Raw genomic sequence first — 22851 nt, 5'->3', positions numbered from 1 at the left:
GTGCTCACAAAAGACATATCAATATATAACAACGGATAGATGCAAGAAAACATACCCGGACAGTTGAAAGTAGACGAAGTCATATGCATTGGTCCGAAGAACACCGCTCTGATACCAATTGTGACACCCCTGACCTCTTTAAATAAAATACGCAGCGGAATAAAAATTTTCTTTAAAATATGGAAGGAGTTTCAAAATACATTTTCTTTAAACATTTAACAACCAAAATAAATACATGATCATTCAAAAGGTATAATAAAATACAAAACATCAGTCCTATGATCATGCCATCAAAATCATCCTTCCAACGGTGCATGCATATGACTCCCTGTCCACAGTCAACGTCCCGGGCCTCCACTCTGATCTGCATCACATGAAATAACTGGAATGAGAATAAATCTCAGCAAGTGGAACTCTTACATAGCAATGATACATAGTATACTCTGTAAAACATGACTTTGAAATCATAAATACCATCAACTCTGAAATATGAATACTGTAGCAATAACTGTAGCAATAGATAGCAATATGATGGTATTCTCTTTTCTATGGTTGGATTGATATCAATAGTATCTGTGACTATGGTTGCCAATATCCCATCGATATAAATCGATAACTGTGAGGGGATAAAAGCCTATGGTCGATGATCATCTAATTGCATGCAATGCTCTGACTATGATTAATCAATCCAATAAAACATTTGAACTCTGAATATCATTTAAAGCCGTCGTTTCGCAATCTCATAATATCACTTGTATTCCCTTTTTAACAATAGTGAGACATCAATGCCTCCAATAGATAATCAATGAAATCAATACATAACAATGGATCAATTGAAGGGAATAACACTTTGAAACCTTTAAAACACAATACATATAATATCATGTGAGCAAAAAGGATGAAATTCCACTTACAACCCAATAGAACACCTCAAATAAGCTCTTGGTTCACCACCTACAACAATAATCCATAAACAACACCAAAATCAACTCTATATCCAAAAATACAAGTTAAATAATCCATAGAACCAACCAATACTCCAACCTATAGCATGCCATTTCCAAAACCATGATAGAATTCAACCAAAAACTTACCTAAGCTTCCTAGCACCAAGGAGAACCACGATCTCAAGTCGAAAATCGAACTAGATCCAAGAATCAAAGGTAGGAAATGAAATGAAATGAAGGAAACCCTTGTTTCTAGAGAGGAAAAACGAGAATGGAGGAAAGGTAAGGTGAAAAGTGAAGTCAACTCAACCAAAAAGCAACTTAAAGCTTCGCCCATACCTCAATAATGCATGACCGCGGGTGCGCCAACACAAGGACCGCGGGTGCGCCAAGCCTACGACCAAAAAACCATTTTCTGAACCACTGAGACCACGGGTGCGGTCCTTACATGACCGCGGGTGCGCTCCACCTTCGGACCAAATCTTACTCTGCGCACAGCTTCTTCAAAGATCGCCTCAGAAACGCCTCTTCCCGTCCGAATTAGAAAAAGTGGTAAACTACAAAGTTGTAGCTCTGTGTCTTATCTTGACTCCCTCAAAATTTCAGATCATTTGGATGTCTGAGTAAAACGTTATGCTAAATCTCCCAACCTGTGTCACTGGAGGAACGTCGAATCACACGACACACTTCGGGACACTTTTGGCTTACCTTCCACAATGATTTGAACAAAACTCAAAATACGAAAGTTATAGCCTTATGTCTTATCTAACCACTCCAATTGGCCTCACCTCATTTGGATCAATATACCATTTATCATGAATTTAATCGTAACGCCGCTACAAAAAACACTGCACATCATCTATAACCAACCATACTAAAATCATAAATCGAAACTCTTAACATCCAAACTATACTTAAACTTACCCAAATAGCCAATAATCATACAAAATCTTAAACAATACCGTACACCGGGTTCGGCTATTACAATTAGCTCAATTGGTACCAAGTCTCTTTGAACAATGTACTTAAGCCAGGAGGTCATGGGTTCGAGACTTGGGGAGGTATCACTCCACCAACCTGGTGTGGAGAGTCCTATGAGTAACCCATACGACGCCTATGGAAAGCCCGTTAGTGACACCACAGGGTGGGCAAGCCCACTGTGCCTACGGGCCAAGTCACAAGATCGGGATAGCCTTGGGTCGATTGGGGCAGTGGGCCGTATGGGCGGTCCACTGGGCCTGTAATGGGTCGTTACAATAAAAGGCGCCTTTTATTGTAACGACCCATTACAGGCCTAGTGGACGGCCATACGGCCCACTGCCCCGATCGACCCAAGGCTATCCCGATCTTGGGCTCCCTCAAAGGGGCCTTTTCCCTCACGGGCTTTCCATAGGCGTCGTAGCCTTGGGTCGATCGGGGCAGTGGGCCGTATGGGCGGTCCACTGGGCCTGTAATGGGTCGTTACAAATAGTCCTAGGAATTCCATGCAACCTAACGACTTTTATAAAGAACAAATCCGCAACGTTTGAAGCATCTTCGGTTTTATGACAAGCTATAAAATGTGCCATCTTAGAGAATCTATCCACAACAACAAAAATAGAATTCCTCCCCTTCTTAGTCCTAGGCAACCCCAAAATAAAGTCCATAGAAATGTCAATCCAAGTTCTTTTTAAAAATAGCACGCAAAAGAGTTCCCAAAGTTCTATTGACAACTTCAGTTTGTCCATCCGTTTGAGGATGACAAGTAGTAGAAAACAACAATTTTGTGCCAAGTTTAGCCCATTAAAGTCTTCTAAAAGTATCTCAAAAATTTAACATCGCGACCAGAAACAATAGTCCTAGGCATGCCATGCAAGCTAACGACGTCTCTAAAGAACAAATCCGCAACGTTTCAAGCATCATCGGTTTTATGACAAGCTATAAAATGTGCCATCTTAGAGAATCTATTTTCAACAACAAAAATAGAATCCCTCCCTTTCTTAGTCCTAGTCAACCCAAAAATAAAGTCCATAGAAATGTCAATCCAAGTTCTTTTTAAGAATAACACGACAAAAGTGTTCCCAAAGTTCTATTGACGACTTCAGTTTGTCCATCCGTTTGAGGATGACAAGTAGTAGAAAACAACAATTTTGTTCCAAGTTTAGCCCACAAAGTCTTCCAAAAGTAATTCAAGAATTTAACATCGCGACCAGAAACAATAGTCCTAGGCATGCCATGCAACCTAACGACGTCTCTAAAGAACAAATCCGTGATGTTTGAAGCATCACCGGTTTTATGACAAACTATAAAATGTGTGATCTTAGAGAATCTATCCACAACAACAAAAATAGAATCCCTCCCCTTCTTAGTCCTAGGCAACCCCAAAATAAAGTCCATAGAAATGTAAATCCAAGTTCTTCTTAAGAATAGCACGCAAAAGTGTTCCCAAAGTTCTATTGACTACTTCAGTTTGTCCATCCGTTTGAGGATGACAAGTAGTAGAAAACAACAATTTTGTGTCAAGTTTAGCCCATAAAGTATTCCAAAAGTAACTCAAGAATTTAACATCGCGACCAGAAACAATAGTCATTGGTATGCCATGCAACCTAACGACTTCTCTAAAGAACAAATCCGCAATGTTTGAAGCATCATCGGTTTTATGACAAGTTATAAAATGTGCCATCTTAAAGAATCTATCCACAACAACAAAAATATAATCCCTCCCCTTCTTAGTCTTAGGCAACCACAAAATAAAGTCCATAGAAATGTAAATCCAAGTTATTCTTAAGAATAGCACGCAAAAGTGGTCCCAAAGTTCTATTGACGACTTCAGTTTGTCCATCCGTTTGAGGATGACAAGTAGTAGAAAACAAAAATTATGTGCCAAGTTTAGCCCATAAAGTCTTCCAAAAGTAACTCAAGAATTTAACATCGCGACCAGAAACGATAGTCCTAGGCATGCCATGCAACCTAACGACTTCTCTAAAGAACAAATCCACAATGTTTGAAGCATCATCGGTTTTATGACAAGATATAGAATGTGCCATCTTAGAGAATCTATCCACAACAACAAAAATAGAATCCCTCCCCTTCTTAGTCCTAGGCAACCCCAAAATAAAGTCCATAGAAATGTCAATCCAAGTTCTTTTTAAGAATAGCACGCAAAAGTGTTCCCAAAGTTCTATTGACAACTTCATTTTGTCCATCCGTTTGAGGATGACAAGTAGTAGAAAACAATAAATTTTGTGCCAAGTTTAGCTCATAAAGTCTTCCGAAAGTAACTCAAGAATTTAACATCGTGACCAGAAACAATAGTCCTAGGCAAGCCATGCAACCTAACGACTTCTCTAAAGAACAAATCCGCAATGTAAGCATCATCGGTTTTATGATAAGCTATAAAATGTGCCATCTTAGAGAATCTATCCACAACAACAAAAATAGAATCTCTCCCCTTCTTAGTCCTTGGCAACCCTAAAATAAAGTCCATAGAAATGTCAATCCAAGTTCTTTTTAAGAATAGCACGCAAAAGTGTTCTCAAAGTTCTATTGACAACTTCAGTTTGTCCATCCGTTTGAGGATGGCAAATAGTAGAAAATACAATTTTGTGCCAAGTTTAGCTCATAAATTCTTCCGAAAGTAACTCAAGAATTTAACATCGTGACCAGAAACAATAGTCCTAGGCAAGCCATGCAACCTAGCGACTTCTCTAAAGAACAAATCCGCAATGTTTGAAGCATCATCGGTTTTATGACAAGCAATAAAATGTGCCATCTTAGAGAATCTATCCACAATAACAAAAATAGAATCCCTCCCCTTCTTAGTCCTAGGCAACCCCAAAATAAAGTCCATACAAATGTCAATCCAAGTTCTTTTTAAGAATAGCACGCAAAAGTGCTACCAAAGTTCTATTGACAACTTCAGTTTGTCCATCCGTTTGAGGATGACCAGTAGTAGAAAGCAACAATTTTGTGCCAAGTTTAGCCCATAAAGTCTTCCAAAAGTAACTCAAGAATTTAACATCGCGACCAAAAACAATAGTCCTAGGCATGCCATTCAACCTAACGACTTCTCTAAAGAAAAAATCCGCGTTGTTTGAAGCATCATCGGTTTTATGACAAGCTATAAAATGTGCCATCTTAGAGAATCTATCCACAACAACAAAATTAGAATCTCTCCCCTTCTTAGTCCTAGGCAACCCCAAAATAAAGTCCATAGAAATGTCAATCCAAGTTCTTTTTAAGAATAGCACGCAAAAGTGTTCCCAAAGTTCTATTGACAACTTCAGTTTGTCCATCCGTTTGAGGATGACAAGTAGTAGAAAACAACAATTTTGTGCCAAGTTTAGCCCATAAAGTCTTCCAAAAGTAACTCAAGAATTTAACATCGCGACCAGAGACAATAGTTCTAGGCATGCCATGCAACCTAACGACGTCTCTAAAGAACAAATCCGCGATGCTTGAAGCATCATCGGTTTTATGACAAGCTATAAAATGTGCCATCTTAGAGAATCTATCCACAACAACAAAAATAGAATCCCTCCCCTTCTTAGTCCTAGGCAACCCCAAAATAAAGTCCATAGAAATGTCAATCCAAGTTCTTTTTAAGAATAGCACGCAAAAGTGTTCCCAAAGTTCTATTGACAACTTCAGTTTGCCCATCCGTTTGGGGATGACAAGTAGTAGAAAACAACAATTTTGTGCCAAGTTTAGCCCATAAAGTATTCCAAAAGTAACTCAAGAATTAACATCGCCACCACAAACAATAGTCCTAGGCATGCCATGCAACCTAACGACTTCTTTAAAGAACAAATCCGCAATGTTTGAAGCATCATCGGTTTTATGACAAGCTATAAAATGTACCATCTTAGAGAATCTATCCACAACAGCAAAAATAGAATCCCTCCCCTTCTTAGTCCTAGGCAACCCCAAAATAAAGTCCACATAAATGTTAATTTAAGTTCTTTTTAAGAATAGCACGCAAAAGTGTTCTCAAAGTTCTATTGACAACTTCAGTTTGTTCATCCGTTTGAGGATGACAAGTAGTAGAAAACTACAATTTTGTGCCAAGTTTAGCCCATAAAATCTTCCAAAAGTAACTCAAGAATTTAACATCGCGACCAGAAACAATAGTCCTAGGCATGCCATGCAACCTAACGACTTCTCTAAAGAACAATTCCGCAATGTTTGAAACATCATTGGTTTTATGACAAGCTATAAATTGTTCCATCTTAGAGAATCTATCCACAACAACAAAAATAGAATCCCTCCCCTTCTTAGTCCTAGGCAACCCAAAAATAAAGTCCATAGAAATGTCAATTTAAGTTCTTTTTAAGAATAGCACGCAAAAGTGTTCCCAAAGTTCTATTGACAACTTCAGTTTGTCCATCCGTTTAAGGAAGACAAGTAGTAGAAGACATCAATTTTGTGCCAAGTTTAGCCCATAAAGTCTTCCAAAAGTAACTCAAGAATTTAACATCGCGACCAGAAATAATAGTCCTGGACATGCCATGCAACCTAACGACTTCTCTAAAGAACAAATCCGCAACGTTTGAAGCATCATCAGTTTTATGACAAGCTATAAAATGTGCCATCTTAGAGAATCTATTTACAACAACAAAAATAGAATCCCTCCCCTTCTTAGTCCTACGCAACCCCAAAATAAAGTCAATAGAAATGTCATTCCAAGTTCTTTTTAAGAATAGCACGCAAAAGTGTTCCAAAAGTTCTATTGACAACTTCAGTTTGTCCATCGTTTGAGGATGACAAGTAGTAGAAAACAACAATTTTGTGCCTAGTTTAGCCCATTAAATTCTTCCAAAAGTGTCTCAAGAATTTAACATCGAGACTTGTAACAATAGCCCTAGGCATGCCATGCAAGGTAACGACGTCTCTTAAGAACAAATCCGCAATGTTTGAAGCATCATCGGTTTTATGACAAGCTATAAAACGTGCCATCTTAGAGAATCTATCCACAACAACAAAAATAGAATCCCTCCCCTTCTTAGTCATAGGCAACCCAAAAATAAAGTCCATAAAAATGTCAATTTAAGTTCTTTTTAAGTATAGCACGCAAAAGTGTTCCCAAAGTTCTATTGACAACTTCAGTTTGTCCATCCGTTTGAGGATGTCAAGTAGTAGAAGACATCAATTTTGTGCCAAGTTTAGCCCATAAAGTCTTCCAAAAGTAACTCAAGAATTTAACATCGCGACCAGAAACAATAGTCCTAGACATGCCATGCAACCTAACGACTTCTCTAAAGAACTAATCCGCAACGTTTGAAGCATCATCGGTTTTATGACAAGCTATAAAATGTGCCATCTTAGAGAATCTATCCACAACAACAAAAATAGAATCCATCCCCTTCTTAGTCCTAGGCAACCCCAAAATAAAGTCCATAGAAATGTCAATCCAAGTTCTTTTTAAGAATAGACGCAAAAGTGTTCCCAAAGTTCTATTGACAACTTCAGTTTGCCCATCCGTTTGAGGATGACAAGTAGTAGAAAACAACAATTTTGTGCCAAGTTTAGCCCATAAAGTATTCCAAAAGTAACTCAAGAATTAACATCGCCACCACAAACAATAGTCCTAGGCATGCCATGCAACCTAACGACTTCTTTAAAAACAAATCCGCAATGTTTGAAGCATCATCGGTTTTATGACAAGCTATAAAATGTACCATCTTAGAGAATCTATCCACAACAGCAAAAATAGAATCCCTCCCCTTCTTAGTCCTAGGCAACCCCAAAATAAAGTCCACATAAATGTTAATTTAAGTTCTTTTTAAGAATAGCACGCAAAAGTGTTCTCAAAGTTTTATTGACAACTTCAGTTTGTTCATCCGTTTGAGGATGACAAGTAGTAGAAAACTACAATTTTGTGCCAAGTTTAGCCCATAAAATCTTCCAAAAGTAACTCAAGAATTTAACATCGCGACCAGAAACAATAGTCCTAGGCATGCCATGCAACCTAACGACTTTTCTAAAGAACAATTCCGCAATGTTTGAAACATCATTGGTTTTATGACAAGCTATAAATTGTTCCATCTTAGAGAATCTATCCACAACAACAAAAATAGAATCCCTCCCCTTCGTAGTCCTAGGCAACCCAAAAATAAAGTCCATAGAAATGTCAATTTAAGTTCTTTTTAAGAATAGCACGCAAAAGTGTTCCCAAAGTTCTATTGACAACTTCAGTTTGTCCATCCGTTTAAGGATGACAAGTAGTAGAAGACATCAATTTTGTGCCACGTTTAGCCCATAAAGTCTTCCAATAGTAACTCAAGAATTTAACATCGCGACCAGAAACAATAGTCCTAGACATGCCATGCAACCTAACGACTTCTCTAAAGAACAAATCCGCAACTTTGAAGCATCATCGGTTTTATGACAAGCTATAAAATGTGCCATCTTAGAGAATCTATTTACAACAACAAAAATAGAATCCCTCCCCTTCTTAGTCCTACGCAACCCCAAAATAAAGTCAATAGAAATGTCAATCCAAGTTCTTTTTAAGAATAGCACGCAAAAGTGTTCCAAAAGTTCTATTGACAACTTCAGTTTGTCCATCGTTTGAGGATGACAAGTAGTAGAAAACAACAATTTTGTGCCTAGTTTAGCCCATTAAATTCTTCCAAAAGTGTCTCAAGAATTTAACATCGAGACTAGTAACAATAGCCCTAGGCATGCCATGCAAGGTAACGACGTCTCTAAAGAACAAATCCGCAATGTTTGAAGCATCATCGGTTTTATGACAAGCTATAAAACGTGCCATCTTAGAGAATCTATCCACAACAACAAAAATAGAATCCCTCCCCTTCTTAGTCATAGGCAACCCAAAATAAAGTCCATAAAAATGTCAATTTAAGTTCTTTTTAAGTATAGCACGCAAAAGTGTTCCCAAAGTTCTATTGACAACTTCAGTTTGCCCATCCGTTTGAGGATGACTAGTAGTAGAAAACAACAATTTTGTGCCAAGTTTAGCCCATAAAGTATTCCAAAAGTAACTCAAGAATTAACATCGCCACCACAAACAATAGTCCTAGGCATGCCATGCAACCTAACGACTTCTTTAAAGAACAAATCCGCAATGTTTGAAGCATCATCGGTTTTATGACAAGCTATAAAATGTACCATCTTAGAGAATCTATCCACAACAGCAAAAATAGAATCCCTCCCCTTCTTAGTCCTAGGCAACCCCAAAATAAAGTCCACATAAATGTTAATTTAAGTTCTTTTTAAGAATAGCACGCAAAAGTGTTCTCAAAGTTCTATTGACAACTTCAGTTTGTCATCCGTTTGAGGATGACAAGTAGTAGAAAACAACAATTTTGTGCCAAGTTTAGCCCATAAAATCTTCCAAAAGTAACTCAAGAATTTAACATCGCGACCAGAAACAATAGTCCTAGGCATGCCATGCAACCTAACGACTTCTCTAAAGAACTAATCCGCAACGTTTGAAGCATCATCGGTTTTATGACAAGCTATAAAATGTGCCATCTTAGAGAATCTATCCACAACAACAAAAATAGAATCCCTCCCCTTCTTAGTCATAGGCAACCCAAAAATAAAGTCCATAAAAATGTCAATTTAAGTTCTTTTTAAGTATAGCACGCAAAAGTGTTCCCAAAGTTCTATTGACAACTTCAGTTTGCCCATCCGTTTGAGGATGACAAGTAGTAGAAAACAACAATTTTGTGCCAAGTTTAGCCCATAAAGTATTCCAAAAGTAACTCAAGAATTAACATCGCCACCACAAACAATAGTCCTAGGCATGCCATGCAACCTAACGACTTCTTTAAAGAACAAATCCGCAATGTTTGAAGCATCATCGGTTTTATGACAAGCTATAAAATGTACCATCTTAGAGAATCTATCCACAACAGCAAAAATAGAATCCCTCCCCTTCTTAGTCCTAGGCAACCCCAAAATAAAGTCCACATAAATGTTAATTTAAGTTCTTTTTAAGAATAGCACGCAAAAGTGTTCTCAAAGTTCTATTGACAACTTCAGTTTGTTCATCCGTTTGAGGATGACAAGTAGTAGAAAACTACAATTTTGTGCCAAGTTTAGCCCATAAAATCTTCCAAAAGTAACTCAAGAATTTAACATCGCGACCAGAAACAATAGTCCTAGGCATGCCATGCAACCTAACGACTTCTCTAAAGAACAATTCCGCAATGTTTGAAACATCATTGGTTTTATGACAAGCTATAAATTGTTCCATCTTAGAGAATCTATCCACAACAACAAAAATAGAATCCCTCCCCTTCTTAGTCCTAGGCAACCCAAAAATAAAGTCCATAGAAATGTCAATTTAAGTTCTTTTTAAGAATAGCACGCAAAAGTGTTCCCAAAGTTCTATTGACAACTTCAGTTTGTCCATCCGTTTAAGGATGACAAGTAGTAGAAGACATCAATTTTGTGCCAAGTTTAGCCCATAAAGTCTTCCAATAGTAACTCAAGAATTTAACATCGCGACCAGAAACAATAGTCCTAGACATGCCATGCAACCTAACGACTTCTCTAAAGAACAAATCCGCAACGTTTGAAGCATCATCGGTTTTATGACAAGCTATAAAATGTGCCATCTTAGAGAATCTATTTACAACAACAAAAATAGAATCCCTCCCCTTCTTAGTCCTACGCAACCCCAAAATAAAGTCAATAGAAATGTCAATCCAAGTTCTTTTTAAGAATAGCACGCAAAAGTGTTCCAAAAGTTCTATTGACAACTTCAGTTTGTCCATCGTTTGAGGATGACAAGTAGTAGAAAACAACAATTTTGTGCCTAGTTTAGCCCATTAAATTCTTCCAAAAGTGTCTCAAGAATTTAACATCGCGACTAGTAACAATAGCCCTAGGCATGCCATGCAAGGTAACGACGTCTCTAAAGAACAAATCCGCAATGTTTGAAGCATCATCGGTTTTATGACAAGCTATAAAACGTGCCATCTTAGAGAATCTATCCACAACAACAAAAATAGAATCCCTCCCCTTCTTAGTCATAGGCAACCCAAAATAAAGTCCATAAAAATGTCAATTTAAGTTCTTTTTAAGTATAGCACGCAAAAGTGTTCCCAAAGTTCTATTGACAACTTCAGTTTGCCCATCCGTTTGAGGATGACAAGTAGTAGAAAACAACAATTTTGTGCCAAGTTTAGCCCATAAAGTATTCCAAAAGTAACTCAAGAATTAACATCGCCACCACAAACAATAGTCCTAGGCATGCCATGCAACCTAACGACTTCTTTAAAGAACAAATCCGCAATGTTTGAAGCATCATCGGTTTTATGACAAGCTATAAAATGTACCATCTTAGAGAATCTATCCACAACAGCAAAAATAGAATCCCTCCCCTTCTTAGTCCTAGGCAACCCCAAAATAAAGTCCACATAAATGTTAATTTAAGTTCTTTTTAAGAATAGCACGCAAAAGTGTTCTCAAAGTTCTATTGACAACTTCAGTTTGTCCATCCGTTTGAGGATGACAAGTAGTAGAAAACTACAATTTTGTGCCAAGTTTAGCCCATAAAATCTTCCAAAAGTAACTCAAGAATTTAACATCGCGACCAGAAACAATAGTCCTAGGCATGCCATGCAACCTAACGACTTCTCTAAAGAACAATTCCGCAATGTTTGAAACATCATTGGTTTTATGACAAGCTATAAATTGTTCCATCTTAGAGAATCTATCCACAACAACAAAAATAGAATCCCTCCCCTTCTTAGTCCTAGGCAACCCAAAATAAAGTCCATAGAAATGTCAATTTAAGTTCTTTTTAAGAATAGCACGCAAAAGTGTTCCCAAAGTTCTATTGACAACTTCAGTTTGTCCATCCGTTTAAGGATGACAAGTAGTAGAAGACATCAATTTTGTGCCACGTTTAGCCCATAAAGTCTTCCAAAAGTAACTCAAGAATTTAACATCGCGACCAGAAACAATAGTCCTAGACATGCCATGCAACCTAACGACTTCTCTAAAGAACAAATCCGCAACGTTTGAAGCATCATCGGTTTTATGACAAGCTATAAAATGTGCCATCTTAGAGAATCTATTTACAACAACAAAAATAGAATCCCTCCCCTTCTTAGTCCTACGCAACCCCAAAATAAAGTCAATAGAAATGTCAATCCAAGTTCTTTTTAAGAATAGCACGCAAAAGTGTTCCAAAAGTTCTATTGACAACTTCAGTTTGTCCATCGTTTGAGGATGACAAGTAGTAGAAAACAACAATTTTGTGCCTAGTTTAGCCCATTAAATTCTTCCAAAAGTGTCTCAAGAATTTAACATCGAGACTAGTAACAATAGCCCTAGGCATGCCATGCAAGGTAACGACGTCTCTAAAGAACAAATCCGCAATGTTTGAAGCATCATCGGTTTTATGACAAGCTATAAAACGTGACATCTTAGAGAATCTATCCACAACAACAAAAATAGAATCCCTCCCCTTCTTAGTCATAGGCAACCCAAAAATAAAGTCCATAAAAATGTCAATTTAAGTTCTTTTTAAGTATAGCACGCAAAAGTGTTCCCAAAGTTCTATTGACAACTTCAGTTTGTCCATCCGTTTGAGGATGACAAGTAGTAGAAGACATCAATTTTGTGCCAAGTTTAGCCCATAAAGTCTTCCAAAAGTAACTCAAGAATTTAACATCGCGACCAGAAACAATAGTCCTAGACATGCCATGCAACCTAACGACTTCTCTAAAGAACTAATCCGCAACGTTTGAAGCATCATCGGTTTTATGACAAGCTATAAAATGTGCCATCTTAGAGAATCTATTTACAACAACAAAAATAGAATCCCTCCCCTTCTTAGTCCTAGGCAACCCTAAAATAAAGTCCATAGAAATGTCAATCCAAGTTCTTTTTAAGAATAGCACGCAAAAGTGTTCTCAAAGTTCTATTGACAACTTCAGTTTGTCCATCCGTTTGAGGATGACAAATAGTAGAAAACAACAATTTTGTGCCAAGTTTAGCTCATAAAGTCTTCCGAAAGTAACTCAAGAATTTAACATCGTGACCAGAAACAATAGTCCTAGGCAAGCCATGCAACCTAGCGACTTCTCTAAAGAACAAATCCGCAATGTATGAAGCATCATCGGTTTTATGACAAGCAATAAAATGTGCCATCTTAGAGAATCTATCCACAACAACAAAAATAGAATCCCTCCCCTTCTTAGTCCTAGGCAACCCAAAATAAAGTCCATAAAAATGTCAATTCAAGTTCTTTTTAAGAATAGCACGCAAAAGTGTTCCCAAAGTTCTATTGACAACTTCAGTTTGCCCATCCGTTTGAGGATGACAAGTAGTAGAAAACAACAATTTTGTGCCAAGTTTAGCCCATAAAGTATTCCAAAAGTAACTCAAGAATTAACATCGCCACCACAAACAATAGTCCTAGGCATGCCATGCAACCTAACGACTTCTTTAAAGAACAAATCCGCAATGTTTGAAGCATCATCGGTTTTATGACAAGCTATAAAATGTACCATCTTAGAGAATCTATCCACAACAGCAAAAATAGAATCCCTCCCCTTCTTAGTCCTAGGCAACCCCAAAATAAAGTCCACATAAATGTTAATTTAAGTTCTTTTTAAGAATAGCACGCAAAAGTGTTCTCAAAGTTCTATTGACAACTTCAGTTTGTCCATCCGTTTGAGGATGACAAGTAGTAGAAAACAACAATTTTGTGCCAAGTTTAGCCCATAAAATCTTCCAAAAGTAACTCAAGAATTTAACATCGCGACCAGAAACAATAGTCCTAGGCATGCCATGCAACCTAACGACTTCTCTAAAGAACAATTCCGCAATGTTTGAAACATCATTGGTTTTATGACAAGCTATAAATTGTTCCATCTTAGAGAATCTATCCACAACAACAAAAATAGAATCCCTCCCCTTCTTAGTCCTAGGCAACCCAAAAATAAAGTCCATAGAAATGTCAATTTAAGTTCTTTTTAAGAATAGCACGCAAAAGTGTTCCCAAAGTTCTATTGACAACTTCAGTTTGTCCATCCGTTTAAGGATGACAAGTAGTAGAAGACATCAATTTTGTGCCAAGTTTAGCCCATAAAGTCTTCCAAAAGTAACTCAAGAATTTAACATCGCGACCAGAAACAATAGTCCTAGACATGCCATGCAACCTAACGACTTCTCTAAAGAACAAATCCGCAACGTTTGAAGCATCATCGGTTTTATGACAAGCTATAAAATGTGCCATCTTAGAGAATCTATTTACAACAACAAAAATAGAATCCCTCCCCTTCTTAGTCCTACGCAACCCCAAAATAAAGTCAATAGAAATGTCAATCCAAGTTCTTTTTAAGAATAGCACGCAAAAGTGTTCCAAAGTTCTATTGACAACTTCAGTTTGTCCATCGTTTGAGGATGACAAGTAGTAGAAAACAACAATTTTGTGCCTAGTTTAGCCCATTAAATTCTTCCAAAAGTGTACTCAAGAATTTAACATCGCGACTAGTAACAATAGCCCTAGGCATGCCATGCAAGGTAACGACGTCTCTAAAGAACAAATCCGCAATGTTTGAAGCATCATCGGTTTTATGACAAGCTATAAAACGTGCCATCTTAGAGAATCTATCCACAACAACAAAAATAGAATCCCTCCCCTTCTTAGTCATAGGCAACCCAAAATAAAGTCCATAAAATGTCAATTTAAGTTCTTTTTAAGTATAGCACGCAAAAGTGTTCCCAAAGTTCTATTGACAACTTCAGTTTGTCCATCCGTTTGAGGATGACAAGTAGTAGAAAACAACAATTTTGTGCCAAGTTTAGCCCATAAAGTATTCCAAAAGTAACTCAAGAATTAACATCGCCACCACAAACAATAGTCCTAGGCATGCCATGCAACCTAACGACTTCTTTAAAGAACAAATCCGCAATGTTTGAAGCATCATCGGTTTTATGACAAGCTATAAAATGTACCATCTTAGAGAATCTATCCACAACAGCAAAAATAGAATCCCTCCCCTTCTTAGTCCTAGGCAACCCCAAAATAAAGTCCACATAAATGTTAATTCAAGTTCTTTTTAAGAATAGCACGCAAAAGTGTTCTCAAAGTTCTATTGACAACTTCAGTTTGTCCATCCGTTTGAGGATGACAAGTAGTAGAAAACAACAATTTTGTGCCAAGTTTAGCCCATAAAGTCTTCCAAAAGTAACTCAAGAATTTAACATCGCGACCAGAAACAATAGTCCTAGGCATGCCATGCAACCTAACGACTTCTCTAAAGAACAATTCCGCAATGTTTGAAGCATCATCGGTTTTATGACAAGCTATAAAATGTGCCATCTTAGAGAATCTATCCACAACAACAAAAATAGAATCCCTCCCCTTCTTAGTCCTAGGCAACCCAAAATAAAGTCCATAGAAATGTCAATCTAAGTTCTTTTTAAGAATAGCACGCAAAAGTGTTCCCAAAGTTCTATTGACAACTTCAGTTTGTCCATCCGTTTGAGGATGACAAGTAGTAGAAAACAACAATTTTGTGCCAAGTTTAGCCCATAAAGTCTTCCAAAAGTAACTCAAGAATTTAACATCGCGACCAGAAACAATAGTCCTAGGCATGCCATGCAACCTAACGACTTCTCTAAAGAACAAATCCGCAATGTTTGAAGCATCATCGGTTTTATGACAAGCTATAAAATGTGCCATCTTAGAGAATCTATCCACAACAACAAAAATAGAATCCCTCCCCTTCTTAGTCCTACGCAACCCCAAAATAAAGTCCATAGAAATGTCAATCCAAGTTCTTTTTAAGAATAGCACGCAAAAGTGTTCCAAAGTTCTATTGACAACTTCAGTTTGTCCATCGTTTGAGGATGACAAGTAGTAGAAAACAACAATTTTGTGCCAAGTTTAGCCCATAAAGTCTTCCAAAAGTAACTCAAGAATTTAACATCGCGACCAGAAACAATAGTCCTAGGCATGCCATGCAACCTAACGACTTCTCTAAAGAACAAATCCGCAATGTTTGAAGCATCATCGGTTTTATGACAAGCTATAAAATGTGCCATCTTAGAGAATCTATCCACAACAACAAAAATAGAATCCCTCCCCTTCTTAGTCCTAGGCAACCCAAAATAAAGTCCATAGAAATGTCAATTCAAGTTCTTTTTAAGAATAGCACGCAAAAGTGTTCCCAAAGTTCTATTGACAACTTCAGTTTGTCCATCCGTTTGAGGATGACAAGTAGTAGAAGACAACAATTTTGTGCCAAGTTTAGCCCATAAAGTCTTCCAAAAGTAACTCAAGAATTTAACATCGCGACCAGAAACAATAGTCCTAGGCATGCCATGCAACCTAACGACTTCTCTAAAGAACAAATCCGCAATGTTTGAAGCATCATCGGTTTTATGACAAGCTATAAAATGTGCCATCTTAGAGAATCTATCCACAACAACAAAAATAGAATCCCTCCCCTTCTTAGTCCTAGGCAACCCCAAAATAAAGTCCATAGAAATGTCAATCCAAGTTCTTTTTAAGAATAGCACGCAAAAGTGTTCTCAAAGTTCTATTGACAACTTCAGTTTGTCCATCCGTTTGAGGATGACAAGTAGTAGAAAACAACAATTTTGTGCCAAGTTTAGCCCATAAAGTCTTCCAAAAGTAACTCAAGAATTTAACATCGCGACCAGAAACAATAGTCCTAGGCATGCCATGCAACCTAACGACTTCTCTAAAGAACAAATCCGCAATGTTGAAGCATCATCGGTTTTATGACAAGCTATAAAATGTGCCATCTTAGAGAATCTATCCACAACAACAAAAATAGAATCCCTCCCCTTCTTAGTCCTAGGCAACCCCAAAATAAAGTCCATAGAAATGTCAATCCAAGTTCTTTTTAAGAATAGCACGCAAAAGTGTTCCCAAAGTTCTATTGACAACTTCAGTTTGTCCATCCGTTTGAGGATGACAAGTAGTAGAAAACAACAATTTTGTGCCAAGTTTAGCCCATAAAGTCTTCCAAAAGTAACTCAAGAATTTAACATCGCGACCAGAAACAATAGTCCTAGGCATGCCATGCAACCTAACGACGTCTCTAAAGAACAAATCCGCAATGTTTGAAGCATCATCGGTTTTATGACAAGCTATAAAATGTGCCATCTTAGAGAATCTATTCCACAACAACAAAAATAGAATCCCTCCCCTTCTTAGTCCTAGGCAACCCCAAAATAAAGTCCATAGAAATGTCAATCCAAGTTCTTTTTAAGAATAGCACGCAAAAGTGTTCCCAAAGTTCTATTGACAACTTCAGTTTGTCCATCCGTTTGAGGATGACAAGTAGTAGAAAACAACAATTTTGTGCCAAGTTTAGCCCATAAAGTCTTCCAAAAGTAACTCAAGAATTTAACATCGCGACCAGAAACAATAGTCCTAGGCATGCCATGCAACCTAACGACGTCTCTAAAGAACAAATCCGCGATGTTTGAAGCATCATCGGTTTTATGACAAGCTATAAAATGTGCCATCTTAGAGAATCTATCCACAACAACAAAAATAGAATCCCTCCCCTTCTTAGTCCTAGGCAACCCCAAAATAAAGTCCATAGAAATTTCAATCCAAGTTCTTTTTAAGAATAGCACGCAAAAGTGTTCCCAAAGTTCTATTGACAACTTCAGTTTGTCCATCCGTTTGAGGATGACAAGTAGTAGAAAACAACAATTTTGTGCCACGTTTAGCCCATAAAGTCTTCCAAAAGTAACTCAAGAATTTAACATCGCGACCAGAAACAATAGTCCTAGGCATGCCATGCAACCTAACGACTTCTCTAAAGAACAAATCCGCAATGTTTGAAGCATCATCGGTTTTATGACAAGCTATAAAATGTGCCATCTTAGAGAATCTATCCACAACAACAAAAATAGAATCCCTCCCCTTCTTAGTCCTAGGCAACCCCAAAATAAAGTCCATAGAAATGTCAATCCAAGTTCTTTTTAAGAATAGCACGCAAAAGTGTTCCCAAAGTTCTATTGACAACTTCAGTTTGTCCATCCGTTTGAGGATGACAAGTAGTAGAAAACAACAATTTTGTGCCAAGTTTAGCCCATAAAGTCTTCCAAAAGTAACTCAAGAATTTAACATCGCGACCAGAAACAATAGTCCTAGGCATGCCATGCAACCTAACGACTTCTCTAAAGAACAAATCCGCAATGTTTGAAGCATCATCGGTTTTATGACAAGCTATAAAATGTGCCATCTTAGAGAATCTATCCACAACAACAAAAATAGAATCCCTCCCCTTCTTAGTCCTAGGCAACCCCAAAATAAAGTCCATAGAAATGTCAATCCAAGTTCTTTTTAAGAATAGCACGCAAAAGTGTTCCCAAAGTTCTATTGACAACTTCAGTTTGTCCATCCGTTTGAGGATGACAAGTAGTAGAAAACAACAATTTTGTGCCAAGTTTAGCCCATAAAGTCTTCCAAAAGTAACTCAAGAATTTAACATCGCGACCAGAAACAATAGTCCTAGGCATGCCATGCAACCTAACGACTTCTCTAAAGAACAAATCCGCAATGTTGAAGCATCATCGGTTTTATGACAAGCTATAAAATGTGCCATCTTAGAGAATCTATCCACAACAACAAAAATAGAATCTCTCCCCTTCTTAGTCCTAGGCAACCCCAAAATAAAGTCCATAGAAATGTCAATCCAAGTTCTTTTTAAGAATAGCACGCAAAAGTGTTCCCAAAGTTCTATTGACAACTTCAGTTTGTCCATCCGTTTGAGGATGACAAGTAGTAGAAAACAACAATTTTGTGCCAAGTTTAGCCCATAAAGTCTTCCAAAAGTAACTCAAGAATTTAACATCGCGACCAGAAACAATAGTCCTAGGCATGCCATGCAACCTAACGACTTCTCTAAAGAACAAATCCGCAATGTTTGAAGCATCATCGGTTTTATGACAAGCTATAAAATGTGCCATCTTAGAGAATCTATCCACAACAACAAAAATAGAATCCCTCCCCTTCTTAGTCCTAGGCAACCCCAAAATAAAGTCCATAGAAATGTCAATCCAAGTTCTTTTTAAGAATAGCACGCAAAAGTGTTCCCAAAGTTCTATTGACAACTTCAGTTTGTCCATCCGTTTGAGGATGACAAGTAGTAGAAAACAACAATTTTGTGCCAAGTTTAGCCCATAAAGTCTTCCAAAAGTAACTCAAGAATTTAACATCGCGACCAGAAACAATAGTCCTAGGCATGCCATGCAACCTAACGACTTCTCTAAAGAACAAATCCGCAATGTTTGAAGCATCATCGGTTTTATGACAAGCTATAAAATGTGCCATCTTAGAGAATCTATCCACAACAACAAAAATAGAATCCCTCCCCTTCTTAGTCCTAGGCAACCCCAAAATAAAGTCCATACAAATGTCAATCCAAGTTCTTTTTAAGAATAGCACGCAAAAGTGTCTACCAAAGTTCTATTGACAACTTCAGTTTGTCCATCCGTTTGAGGATGACAAGTAGTAGAAAACAACAATTTTGTGCCAAGTTTAGCCCATAAAGTCTTCCAAAAGTAACTCAAGAATTTAACATCGCGACCAGAAACAATAGTCCTAGGCATGCCATGCAACCTAACGACTTCTCTAAAGAACAAATCCGCAATGTTTGAAGCATCATCGGTTTTATGACAAGCTATAAAATGTGCCATCTTAGAGAATCTATCCACAACAACAAAAATAGAATCTCTCCCCTTCTTAGTCCTAGGCAACCCCAAAATAAAGTCCATAGAAATGTCAATCCAAGTTCTTTTTAAGAATAGCACGCAAAAGTGTTCTCAAAGTTCTATTGACAACTTCAGTTTGTCCATCCGTTTGAGGATGACAAGTAGTAGAAAACAACAATTTTGTGCCAAGTTTAGCCCATAAAGTCTTCCAAAAGTAACTCAAGAATTTAACATCGCGACCAGAAACAATAGTCCTAGGCATGCCATGCAACCTAACGACTTCTCTAAAGAACAAATCCGCGATGTTTGAAGCATCATCGGTTTTATGACAAGCTATAAAATGTGCCATCTTAGAGAATCTATCCACAACAACAAAAATAGAATCCCTCCCCTTCTTAGTCCTAGGCAACCCCAAAATAAAGTCCATAGAAATGTCAATCCAAGTTCTTTTTAAGAATAGCACGCAAAAGTGTTCCCAAAGTTCTATTGACAACTTCAGTTTGTCCATCCGTTTGAGGATGACAAGTAGTAGAAAACAACAATTTTGTGCCAAGTTTAGCCCATAAAGTATTCCAAAAGTAACTCAAGAATTAACATCGCCACCACAAACAATAGTCCTAGGCATGCCATGCAACCTAACGACTTCTTTAAAGAACAAATCCGCAATGTTTGAAGCATCATCGGTTTTATGACAAGCTATAAAATGTACCATCTTAGAGAATCTATCCACAACAGCAAAAATAGAATCCCTCCCCTTCTTAGTCCTAGGCAACCCAAAATAAAGTCCACATAAATGTTAATTTAAGTTCTTTTTAAGAATAGCACGCAAAAGTGTTCTCAAAGTTCTATTGACAACTTCAGTTTGTTCATCCGTTTGAGGATGACAAGTAGTAGAAAACTACAATTTTGTGCCAAGATTAGCCCATAAAATCTTCCAAAAGTAACTCAAGAATTTAACATCGCGACAAGAAACAATAGTCCTAGACATGCCATGCAACCTAACGACTTCTCTAAAGAACAAATCCGCAACGTTTGAAGCATCATTCGGTTTTATGACAAGCTATAAAATGTGCCATCTTAGAGAATCTATCCACAACAACAAAAATAGAATTCCTCCGCTTCTTAGTCCTAGGCAACCCCAAAATAAAGTCCATAGAAATGTCAATCCAAGTTCTTTTTAAGAATAGCACGCAAAAGAGTTCCCAAAGTTCTATTGACAACTTCAGTTTGTCCATCCGTTTGAGGATGACAAGTAGTAGAAAACAATAATTTTGTGCCAAGTTTAGCCCATTAAAGTCTTCTAAAAGTATCTCAAGAATTTAACATCGCGACCAGAAACAATAGTCCTAGGCATTGCCATGCAAGCTAACGACGTCTCTAAAGAACAAATCCGCAACGTTTCAAGCATCATCGGTTTTATGACAAGCTATAAAATGTGCCATCTTAGAGAATCTATTTCAACAACAAAAATAGAATCCCTCCCCTTCTTAGTCCTAGGCAACCCCAAAATAATGTCCATAGAAATGTCAATCCAAGTTCTTTTTAAGAATAGCACGCAAAAGTGTTCCCAAAGTTCTATTGACGACTTCAGTTTGTCCATCCGTTTGAGGATGACAAGTAGTAGAAAACAACAATTTTGTTCCAAGTTTAGCCCACAAAGTCTTCCAAAAGTAATTCAAGAATTTAACATCGCGACCAGAAACAATAGTCCTAGGCATGACATGCAACCTAACGACGTCTCTAAAGAACAAATCCGTGATGTTTGAAGCATCACCGGTTTTATGACAAACTATAAAATGTGTGATCTTAGAGAATCTATCCACAACAACAAAAATAGAATCCCTCCTCTTCTTAGTCCTAGGCAACCCCAAAATAAAGTCCATAGAAATTTCAATCCAAGTTCTTTTTAAGAATACCACGCAAAAGTGTTCCCAAAGTTCTATTGACAATTTCAGTTTGTCCATCCGTTTGAGGATGACAAGTTGTAGAAAACAACAATTTTGTGCCACGTTTAGCCCATAAAGTCTTCCAAAAGTAACTCAAAAATTTAACATCGCGACTAGAAACAATAGTCCTAGGCATTCCATGCAACCTAACGACTTCTCTAAAGAACAAATCCGCAATGTTTGAAGCATCATCGGTTTTATGACAAACTATAAGATGTGCTATCTTTGAGAATCTATCCACAACAACAAAAACGGAATCTCTCCCCTTCTTAGTCTACGCAACCCCAAAATAAAGTCCATAGAAATGTCAATCCAAGTTCTTTTTAAGAATAGCACGCAAAAGTGTTCCCAAAGTTCTATTGACAACTTGTGTTTGTCCATCCGTTTGAGGATGACAAGTAGTAGAAAACAACAATTTTGTGTCAAGTTTAACCCATAAAGTTTTCCAAAAGTAACTCAAGAATTTAACATAGCGACCAGAAACAATAGTCCTAGGCATGCCATGCAAGCTAACGACTTCTCTAAAGAACAAATCCGCAATGTTTGAAGCATCATCGGTTTTATGACAAGCTATAAAATGTGCCATCTTAGAGAATCTATCCACAACAACAAAAATAGAATCCCTCCCCTTCTTAGTCCTAGGCAACCCCAAAATAAAGTCCATAGAAATGTCAATCCATAGTTCTTTTTAAGAATAGCACGCAAAAGTGTTCCCAAAGTTCTATTGACAACTTCAGTTTGTCCATCCGTTTGAGGATGACAAGTAGTAGAAAACAATAATTTTGTGCCAAGTTTAGCCCATAAAGTCTTCCAAAAGTAACTCAAGAATTTAACATCGCGACCAGAAACAATAGTTCTAGGCATGCCATGCAACCTAACGACTTCTCTAAAGAACAAATCCGCAATGTAAGCATCATCGGTTTTATGACAAGCTATAAAATGTGCCATCTTAGAGAATCTATCCACAACAACAAAAATAGAATCTCTCCCCTTCTTAGTCCTAGGCAACACCAAAATAAAGTCCATAGAAATGTCAATCCAAGTTCTTTTTAAGAATAGCCCGCAAAAGTGTTCTCAAAGTTCTATTGACAACTTCAGTTTGTCCATCCGTTTGAGGATGACAAGTAGTAGAAAACAACAATTTTGTGCCAAGTTTAGCCCATAAAATCTTCCAAAAGTAACTCAAGAATTTAACATCGCGACCAGAAACAATAGTCCTAGGAATGCCATGCAACCTAACGACTTCTCTAAAGAACAAATCCGCAATGTTTGAAGCATCATCGGTTTTA

General features: G+C 37.5%; 1 long non-coding RNA gene across 1 annotated transcript; it reads right to left on the bottom strand.

Annotated features, from left to right (window-relative positions):
- Positions 1 to 263: 263 nt before the first annotated feature.
- LOC140821363 (uncharacterized) lies at positions 264 to 1682 on the bottom strand. The gene is made up of 3 exons (XR_012115720.1): positions 1095 to 1682; positions 915 to 954; positions 264 to 364 (listed from the first exon to the last, which is right to left on the bottom strand). It is a non-coding gene; the product is annotated as an uncharacterized lncRNA (long non-coding RNA).
- Between the last annotated feature and the right edge of the window lie 21169 nt (positions 1683 to 22851).

Source organism: Primulina eburnea, unplaced genomic scaffold, assembly GCF_022965805.1.
Source record: "Primulina eburnea isolate SZY01 unplaced genomic scaffold, ASM2296580v1 ctg547_ERROPOS358201, whole genome shotgun sequence".
Lineage (NCBI taxonomy): Eukaryota > Viridiplantae > Streptophyta > Magnoliopsida > Lamiales > Gesneriaceae > Primulina > Primulina eburnea.
Note: the sequence above shows the minus strand (reverse complement) of the source record. Positions and strands in the feature narration are given on the sequence as shown.